This window comes from Microtus ochrogaster, chromosome 1, assembly GCF_000317375.1.
Source record: "Microtus ochrogaster isolate Prairie Vole_2 chromosome 1, MicOch1.0, whole genome shotgun sequence".
Lineage (NCBI taxonomy): Eukaryota > Metazoa > Chordata > Mammalia > Rodentia > Cricetidae > Microtus > Microtus ochrogaster.
The window spans coordinates 75,157,231-75,167,724 of NC_022009.1; the positions used below are offsets into that span (position 1 = coordinate 75,157,231).

At 42.0% G+C, this 10,494-nt stretch overlaps 1 protein-coding gene and 1 non-coding gene across 3 annotated transcripts in view; both read right to left on the reverse strand.

The window, feature by feature from the left end:
* Window positions 1–10,494, reverse strand: part of Immp2l (inner mitochondrial membrane peptidase subunit 2) — a 799,387-nt gene that overhangs the window by 768,909 nt on the left and 19,984 nt on the right. The window lies entirely within an intron of this gene.
* Window positions 5,798–5,937, reverse strand: LOC113456880. The gene has a single exon (XR_003377611.1). It is a non-coding gene; the product is annotated as a small nucleolar RNA SNORA67 (small nucleolar RNA).

Below are 10,494 nucleotides of genomic sequence, written 5' to 3' on the forward strand. Positions count from 1 at the left end.
GGCTAGACTCCCTTTCTGGTCGTACAGAGGGCTGACGGTGATCTGTAAGTTTTTTTTCCCCTTTAAATAAATACTACCCTGTTAATTATAATTCCAAACTGCTGTGGCATCGTTTGTGACTTACGTCTACACAACCCCTCCTCTTAATAGTGGATTAGACTTAGCTGCCTTCTTCTAGCAAAAAAAAAAAAAAAAAAAGCAAATACCCTGTTGTTTTGTCGTTCTGATTCTAGTCAAGAAAAGAATGGCTTCTTACAGGCATTCCTGTTTTTATGCAAGCCCTTTTACACACCATTCTTGCTTTTATGCAAGCTCTCCTGAGAAGAAGTAAGACTGTATGCCAGGTCGCAGAGTCCCCAAAGAACACCAAGGAATCCAAATTCATATGCAAAAGCAAAGAGTCTTGGACCTTCAGTGTGCCCAGCACAGCAGGACAAGATCAGAGTCTCAGCTTAGTGGTAGTGGGGTTCTTATCATAGCAGAGGTTGGGGTAAGGGTTCTAAGGTTCAGGACCCCTGATTGACATATGTTGCCATGGGAACAAAGCGAGAAAAGCATTAGTTGGGAGCCAGAGTGCTCACAGTGAATAAAAAGAGCATGGGGAAGTAGTGGGTGTGTCTCAGACACAGCCCAAGGCTTTACTACCAATCCTCAGCAGCCGCTGAATGCCGCACAGGGACATGAAGGAATAATATGAGCCTTGAATATCATATCCCGCAGCCAACAGCATGAGTGTGCTGAGCAAAGACGGAAGCACCCGAAAGAAGCACAGGCCTCTGCGTGAAGGCGCTCACACCAGGCACACACAGTGAAGCATGGTATAAAACCTCTACCGCAGGGAATCAGCACAGACAACTGAGATGGGATCACCTTGTTTTCTGGTCTCATCACTATTAAAGACAGTGTGCGCAGTTCACTAGTGGTAAACTAGATAAAACCAGTCATCTGTGGTCAAAATGTATTCTAAGCCATGTTGGGGAAAAGGCTTTCAGAGGAAGAGGGAAAGCATGATAGAGGGTAGTGAGGGGTGAAAATAACCAAAATTCCTATTATATACATGTATAAAGCTGTCAGAAATTATTGAAAAATATGACCAAGGATAATACTGAAAATGTTAAAGAAATTTCACATTTGTGATTGTGCTCACATGAAGTTCCCTTTGTACTTTCAAAAAAGACCTTTAAATTCATAAATCATGCTTCTACACCAATTTCTACAGTGTAACAGTTGGACTGCGTTAGTTTTAAATTGTTCACATCTCCATACCCAACTGGAATAAACTGAAGCCCAGGGAATAAATAGAAAGCCCACAAATTTGAAGACTGTGTGAATATGCATCCTGTCATACTGGAAAAGTAGGGGAAAATATTAGAAAATGATCCAACCTGCCTCTCATTCTTCAGCAGCCAATCCTTTCACGTGGATAAACATCTGTGGAGCACCTGATAGATCCCAGACATCACACCATGCTGGGAGAACGATGGCATATTAGGGCATCTAACCAATACTCAGGGTTACGCACTGGGCCTCTGAAATGTTCTAGCCTTGTGATGGGGTAAGAGAGACATAAAAATAAAGTAAAGAGCAAAGTAAGAAAGGAGACTGGCAGTCAGATGCCAGAGAAAAACAAACTCCACCCATTCTGGAGTCTTCCATGGTCCTCTGACACTCACAGAACGTTTGATCATCCAAACAGCTGTCAACATGCTAATGAACGCCAGTGGCCTCCTGATACATGCAAACTACCTCCTGATTGCCATCCCGACTCTCTGTTCCTATGGGACAGAGAAGGCCACCTGCTCAGGTTAACGCCTGAGCAGACCTGGCCTCATCTCATCTGCTCTTTCAGGGTCTCGTCATACACCCAACACTCCATCTTCTCGCTTAACCACTTCTGCTTTTTTTCATCTTGGTATTCTGCATCCCACAAGTCAGCAGAGATGACATTGGACCCAGCACTCGGGGCTGATCCTGTAAGCCTGAGTTAGATGCCCCCCGTCCCCCCCCCTCCCGTGCTCCTGCAGAATCCTGCAACTCCTCTAGCATGGTATCATTCCCATCCTAATTTCTCATCTTTATCTTCCATCAGCTACACAGTCTGTGAGAGCAAAGACTCATTCAAGCAACACTTCAGCACCCTGTCCTTGAATGTCTGATGTCTGACATCTCTTTCAACAAGAGATGGAATGCTTCCTATAATTTATTACTAGTTTTTAATTACTTTATTAAGCTGACCTCATAATTTCTTGTCCATATAAGCTATCAAAAATCATATTTTGAGTGTGATAGATGTTATATATAAATCATGGAAAAAGGGGTTGTCCAAGAAGGCACTTAACTTAATTCTTTAAAATGATGGGGTTTTCGTTTTGCATTTGGGGTTTTCATTTTGTTTGGGCTTTGATAAGATCATGTGACATAGCTTACTTGGGTTTTCCTTTAAAGTTTTTTGCAAATGTTTTCTTATACTTTGATTTTTTTAAATAGTTTTATTTTTAAGTTCATATGTGCATGTTTCCATCAGTCCGCCTTTGTGAAGATATGCAACTATCGGGGTGCCCACAGAGGCCAGAAGAGGAACAGGAGTTGCAGGGAGTTGAGTCCCTCTCACAGGTCTGGGACCAGACTCAGCTTCTCCATTAGAGCCAGAAGCTCTTTTATCTAACCTGAGGCATCTCTCCAGGCACTTTGAGTTTTCATTTCTTGGTTGGTTTTACTTTTAGAAGGGGTTCCACTATGTACCCCAGGTTAGCCTTACACTCACTATGTAACCTAAGCTGGTCTCAGAGTCACAAAGATCCTCCTGCTGTGGCCTCCTAAATGCTGGGGTTAGGTGATGCACTATCACATCCAGAAGAAAAGGTGACGATTTCTAACCCCAACTCTGAGGGACACAAAGAGTCCCTGATGCGCATGCGCATGGGCTGAAGCGAACAGGCCCAGAAAGGTAGCTAGGAACCCTCTGCTGCCTTCAACACAGCTACTCTGCTTATCTTTAAAGGATGGGATTCTAAGAAAGATTTTCTTTGTGAGAAATTCAGTACATAAGAATGGGAAGGGAAGGGGGAGTTAAAACCCATGCCGTAAAAGGATCAGCGGTGGATGGATGTTTGCAGAGTAATTCAAGTCCTAATGTCTTCCATATTTTCTCATTACACTAAATTCATCTCTGTCAGGTTTATGGGTCTGTATTTGAGACAAAATGAGAAATACCATTAGAATGCAGAAATATACCAGCAGAGGGAAAAGAACTTGGGTTCCGAGGAATACATTTCTGGTCTCATGCAGCTATTTCTAAATGTACTTATCTTTACTATACTTAATGGCATTGTTTATATACAAATCTTCAAGTTAATGAGTCATAATATACAATGCCAGGATGATCTAATTGAGCAACAGAACAGCCCCCACTGTAAATGCCAACTGCAGCTGTTTTATATATTGCAGAGAAATAGCCCATCGCAATTAGGAAGGAAAAAGGTCCACCAAACTCACGTCTCATGGGAAGTTTCAGTTACTTGGCAATCAAGAAACACCAAGAGAACAGGCAAGTGGAAACTAGGTGTGGTTCATCATTTAACCATCAAAAAATCACGGAGAGGGGATCGGCATGCTGGGGCACACTGAAGTAACGGCGGAGATGGAATCCCCCCCACCCCTGTGCACAACACAATGCTGAGGAATGGGAGCCAAGGAAACACCTGCAATCCAGGCTGAGCTCTGCAAAGTAACAGTTAGGTGGATCGGAAACCCTTGGAGCTGAACACACATAATTATGAGATCTGCTGAGCCGAGAAGGCACCGACCTAATATTCCTCTCTTCTGGGAAATCTCAGGAGGCTCCTGGCTGGCAGAGCCCTCTTCCTCCTCCTGCTCCTCTGGCTCTCCCTCCCCACACCTGTGTCTGACACCCAGCCCTGTCCGCTGTCATTCTACAGGGATGTCCACTCCCGCGTGCCCCAAAGACTCATGGCTTTGTCTACAGCCTGACATTTTTAGAGTTTTCCTAAGCATGTTTGAGCACTAGAATAAAATTATAAATGTATCTTGGGTGCTTAGTTAATTGTAGATGAGGTTTTTATTACTACCCATTTACAGTATCGATAAAAAGTCAGCCTGGTATGATTTGCAGTAAATGGCAGACATTCCTTCCGATGACAGCCAGAAGAATAAGGAAGTGAACCAGCAGATTCCGTCATCTGGCAAGCCTGATAATGACAAGGCTTGCATGTGTCATTTCTAAAGAAGATGCCTGGCTACGCCTAGGTCGCCCCTTTTCCCTCTTCTCACAGCCAGCATGGAGCTAGAACTAAGAAGACCTGGATGAGTTGCTCCAGCCCAAGAAGCAGGCAATGAATGTCATGCTCAGATGTTGGCCTCTCAGGGAAGAAAAGCCCTCCCTGGGGACAAGGTCGCCTACCTTCTGTGTCCCAGCATCCCCACCACTTCTAATGGCTGCTGCTGCAAGGCCTACACCTCTAATGATGATACTGCTCCATTTTATTGATCTGATCTTTTCTTGGTACCCATAATGATTTAATAAAAACACACATCAAGGATTTAGATATCATGGGAGCAAGAAACACACTTGGCAAGCCTTCTATTACACTCCTGCTTTCAGTAACAAAGACAAATGCAATTTCATTAATCAAAAATGTAGCGCAAATAATAAATAAAACTTATTTATTAACTTGTTTCATACTAGCCACCAAAAAGGTTATTTTCATCTTAACAGCCTAACAGCCCTAAGAATAATTCTCTAATTTCCCCCATTTTGTAAGAACTTATTTTTATTGTCTCATCAACATCAAATGATACCAGTATTATAATGGCTATTACAATAAATGGTTTAGAAAGAAAATCCAGTAATAATTTGATAGGTTTTGGTGAATATATGAGCTAGATAAAAATATATGAGCCATATATAAATTTGAATACATTTAAATTAATATCCATCAGCTTTGAATAATGAAGTTGTTCAGAACCTAATGTAGCTTTGTTCTGAGGGAAAAAAATCATCCAAAGACCTTTACTAGCTGAGTAACTTATTAATTTTAAAATAGTTATTTTACTTCTCCATAGCAAGCAAAAACAGTCATAATGAAATCACAGATGAAAGTCAGTTATAGAAGACATTAGATGAAGTTAGGGGCTAGAGAGATGACTCAGTGGTTAAAAGCAGCAGGACCCTGGTTCGACTCCCAGCACTCACACGATGGCCTGTAATCTTCAGAATCTTCAGTAATTCCAGTCCTGAAGGACCTAATGTAGGCACCAGGCATGCAGCACAATAGGAATGGTGCTTTCATTGTGACAATTGAAACAGTGAGGATTGTTTTCCTTTTTTTTTTGCTTCAAAAAGTGACATTTATTCAAAGAGAGAAAAAAAAACAAAAAACAAAAAAACAAAAAACAAGATGTCCATCCCTTGGCTCCCTTCCCTCCCCCCTCCAGCTGTTCCTCAGCCCCCCAGGACTGAACCCTGGCTATGGCCAGGTAGCAGGACAGCCCCTCAAATGAGGTCAGCAACATTGAGGGGCATCTCTTTAATGGAAGTGTTGTAGAATGGCTCAATGTCTCGAAGAGTCCTCTTGTCCTCTTCCGTCACCATGTTAATGGCCACACCTTTACGGCCAATGCAACTGCCACGGCCAATTCTGTGGATGTAGTTTTCCCTGTTTGTGGGAAGGTCATAATCGATGACTAGGGAGACCTACTGCACATCAATGCCTCTGGCCTAGGTCAAGAAAGATGGTAAGAGCTGTCAGAAGGTAATCTACCCAGACTGACTATGCGTACATGTAGGCAACCAAAGGCAGGCAAAGGCAACAAGCAACCTTTGTTCCCCAGACCTCAGGCATGCCAGATTTTCTTCCAAGTTGCTACGTTCCTGAAAGGGGCACTGGTCAGCCCCTTGGAGAGGGAATCACCTTGGACGATTGTTTTCATTTTTAATAAAGATAGTGATTCATTGTGAACAAAATCAGTCAACATCAGCTTCCGAGAAGTTGTGCCTAAATCCCCAGACTCTAAAGAAAGTCTTAGTTTGTTTTTTATTTATTTATAAATAAATATAAACATATAATTTATTTATAAATAAACAGTGTTCTCTCTGCCTACGTACCAGAAGAGGGCATCAGATCTCATTACAGATGGTTGTGAGCCACCATGAGGTTGCTGAGAAATTGAACTCAGGACCTCTCGAAGAGCAGCCAGTATTCTTAACCTCTGGGCCATCTCTCCAGCTAAAGAAAGTCTTAATTGAGAATTAATTAACTAATTAAAAGAGAAAGTTGTAAGTAACTACTTCATTGCAAGATCAATGAAACAAAAGTTTCAGATTAGTAAAGAATATTTAGTGATATCTAAAATATCCTACTACTGTATTAAAGAGAGTAGAACAAAATACATGGCATTGCAAGTATCTCATTGACATGCTACACCGAACCAAGGCCTGACCCTAGGAACAGCCTGTGGCCTGGGGAAGCACCGCTCAACTAGGTACCTTCCTGTCAGGCCCCACTCCAGCAAACCTGAGGCAGAAGGAAAGCACCAAATGCTCCAGAGTCATCAAAGAAACAGAGAGACAGTCAACTCCGCAAACATGAATGCCAAGTGTGTTCAAGTGCAGAGAGCAGTGACACAGGAAATCCCTATGCGACATCGATTAGCAGGACGATGTAACTGGGGTTGTCTGTGGACTTGGTGAGTGCAGAAGACCCTAACTAACCACGCTGTCCTTTCAGTTCCTCGGGGACCTAGATCTTGAAATTTCAGTCAGAAACAAAAGGCCAAAAGACAAGCGCACTCCACAGCACTGTGCCCTTTTCGCAGTCTCCCCTTTCCATTTATTACCTGATCTTTAAGCACTCAAGTAGGAGCCCGAAAGACTCAACAGTATGTAGCAAATATAAAATTATCACTGCCAGAAAATCAACGTGACCTTTCAAGCACCACGTTTCCTGCAATCATTTCGTTAATACTGGAAAAACATTTTTCAGTGTTCGAGGCATAATCTTCATGTACAATACTGCCAGCAAATATAAAAGCAAATACAGAGCAAAGTACTTGAAAATCAACCCTCCTTTTAAATCCAAACTGCAACTGAGTTTAAACTACTTCTGCTTCTGCAGTACTTTGCCTACTGAACACTCGAAACTACATTAATATGCTCTACTTTTCAGATACAGTCTTATTATAACTGCCACCAAACAACCCTATCATCTACTGCAACTGACAGGTCCTACTTAGAACAACCTGATGTTCAACCTGGTCACATTAATATGAGAACAAAACTCTGTACTGTTGGACTAGGGATATGACTTGGTGATAGAGCACTTGCTTGCCTCATCTCTGCAGGAACGAAGCAGAAAACATAATAACATGCACACTACAAGTAAGTAAACAAACAAAAAAACAAATAACCAGTAAAGTATATGTTAGGCCAAGTGCTGACTTGGCACTCTCTGTGAATTAATGAGATTCATAACCTTAAGGCACTAGCCCTAAACAGCATATTTTCTAACCAGTCAAACCCTGAGTCAAAAACACTCCAGAGTTGTGCTCATGAGAGGCTCAGCAGATATAGGTAAGCCTGATAACCTCAGTGGGATCCCCAAAACTGACATGCTGGGAGGAGAAACCACTCAAGTGTCCTCTGAGCTCCTTATGTATGCCAAGACACACAGGGCAAACACAGAAATAAATAAACATAAATTTATAAAATACGCTAAACAATCATAAAAAAATCAAGTTGTAATGATGTTTACCAGGAAGTTATATTTTTTTGAAAGTGTGTCCTAGTTTGCTTTCTACTGCTGTGATGAAAGACGGATGAAAACCAACTTGGAGAAGAAAGGATTTATTTGGTTTACATATCCTGATCACTCCCGCACTGAGGGAACTCAACGCAGGAATTCAAATAGAAGAGGCAGGAACCATGGAGGGATGCTACTCCTTGCTTGCTCTCACTGGCTTGCTCAACTTTCCCAAGGCCACTTGGGTGGCATTCTGCATGATGTGCTGGGCCTGCCCGTATCAGTCATGAATCAAATAAATGTCCCATAGACATGCCACAGACCCAACTCCTCTATTGAGGTTCCCTTGTCTCAGGTGACTCCAGCTTGCACAGAGACACAGAGAGGTAGAGTATTTTATTTCCATATCTAAATCACACATTTCATAAATGCAAAAAAATGCTAATAGATGTCAAACTTTGGCCAAGACTAAAACACACATCAAATAAACCAACACTCCTAAGCTTTTTGCTGCATGAGCAGATAGTAATACTTGAGAATGTAAAAAAAGCTTATCACATTCTCCCTTTGTGGTGGTTTGAAAAAAAATGCCCCCAAAGGGAGTGGCATTATTAGGGGATGTGTGTGGCTTTGTTGGAGTACGTATGGCCTTGATGGAGCGAGTTACCATGGAGGTAGGATTTGAGGTGGCATAATATGCTCAAGCCACACCCAGTGTCTCAGACCACATCCAGTTGCCTGCAAGACGCAGATCTATCAGCTACCTCTCTGGCATCATGTCTGGCTACATGCTGCCACGTCCCACCATGATGATACTGCACTAACACTCTGAACTGTAAGTGGGCCACCACAATTAAATGTTTTCCTTTATAAAAGTTGCTGTGGTCACAGTGCCTCTTCACAGCAATAGAAACCCAAAGACACTCTTTCCCAGCAGGAGACAACATTAACAATACAAATGAACTCAGAATTCCGCTCCTCTTTCTCTCTCTCTCTCCTCCCTCTCTCCCTTCCTCCCTAAGTGAGTATCATATTTTACAATATTAAGAAAACAAACAAGCAGCTATGGGAACTGTGTCACAAACACTAAGAAGCTCTAGCTGTAGCCATCCTCACAAGCGAAGGATATCTCAATCAGTAAATGCTCTACTGATTACATAACCCTGGCTGTCCTAGAACTCTCTGTAGATCAGGCAACCCTTAAACTAGGAGACCTACCTGCCTCTGCCTCTGCCTCCCCAGTGCTGATAGTAAAGGTGTGCACCGCTATGTTGGACTGTTTTTACCTCCTACCAAATGTCAGATAAGCATCCTCCCCTACCGTGTTGCTTCCACAACATCCTGCCTTACCACAGGCCTAGAAGTAATTCGGTCAGAACTAAAAACTCTAAAACTACGAGCCCAGACCTTTCATCATTTTAAAGTTTTTTCTGGTTTTTCTGCTACAGGGATTTAAGACAAACACAGAGATAAATTTCAGGACATCCCAATTGAGATGCACAATAGAAGAGTAACACTTCACCCCATCCCTCTTCTCTGGGTACCAAGTTATTGGTCCCACAGGTGTTTTCCATGCTCTTACAACTCCTTAAGAATGACAGGTGTGGTGGTGGTGCATTTAATCCTAGAACACAGGAGGTAGAGGCAGAGTCATGGCTGAGTTAGCAGCCAGCCTGGTCTACAGAGCAAGTTCCAGGACAGCTAAAGCTACAAAGAGAAATCCTGTCTCAAAAACCCAAAAGAAGAAAAGAAAAAAACAAGGAAAGAAAGGGAGGGAGGGAAGCAGAGAGAGAGAGGGAAAGGGAGAAGGAGAGAGAGAGAAATATCTTAGGCATAAATAAGAAAACACTCAATTTAATCTTCAAAACAGTAACCTGGTATCCATTATGTACATTATCTTTTTTACTTAATAGAATATCTTGGAGACTAATCCTTCATTTAGCAATTTCTATGTATGCCACTGAATCTACCATCGTTTACTGACCAACTTTCCTAAACATGGAGCTGTTTCCAGCTGCTAATAAGGCTGACAGGACAGCAAAGACGGCTCAGCAGTTCAGAGCACAGGTGGCTCTTGCACAGGACCAAATTTGGTTCTCATGGTGGCTCACAACCGCATGCAAACCTAGTTCCAAAGGCTTTGCTGCCCTCATGTGGCCCATACCTGCACTGCATGTATGCTGGCAAAACACTCATACACAGAAAATAAATTGAATAAAAAAAATACTTAAATGTATATTATTTCACATAAGCAGAAGATATTTAGGATATATTCTATTACAAGAACCAAACGGTACGTGTATTTTATTTGTTAACTCTTTCAACTGAGGAAATAGCACAAATCCGCATGCCACATTAGCAGTGATGGCATAGACTGTATACCTTTACCCTTGATAAAGCACTATACAGTCTCAAGATCTGTTTCTGTGTGAATGAGCGTTCCGAAAGTGTCTGGCAGACACTATGTTTGAGATTCCCCTGTTTTGAGCTGTTGTAGGTGTCACACCTCCAAGCAGGCGCCTACAGAATCACTGCTACTTTCATCGATTTATAAAATTAAGCTCTTTTCCTTTTTCAATACAGCATCTTTATATCCTTAAGTCTTAATTTCCTTTATTGGCTTCTGAGCATCTCTGACTTTCTAACCCAATCGCCGAAGGAAAATAATCACTCTGATGCTAATCGTTTCTTAATTATATACTTAATTATATAATTAATGGTATACTCTCATCACCCC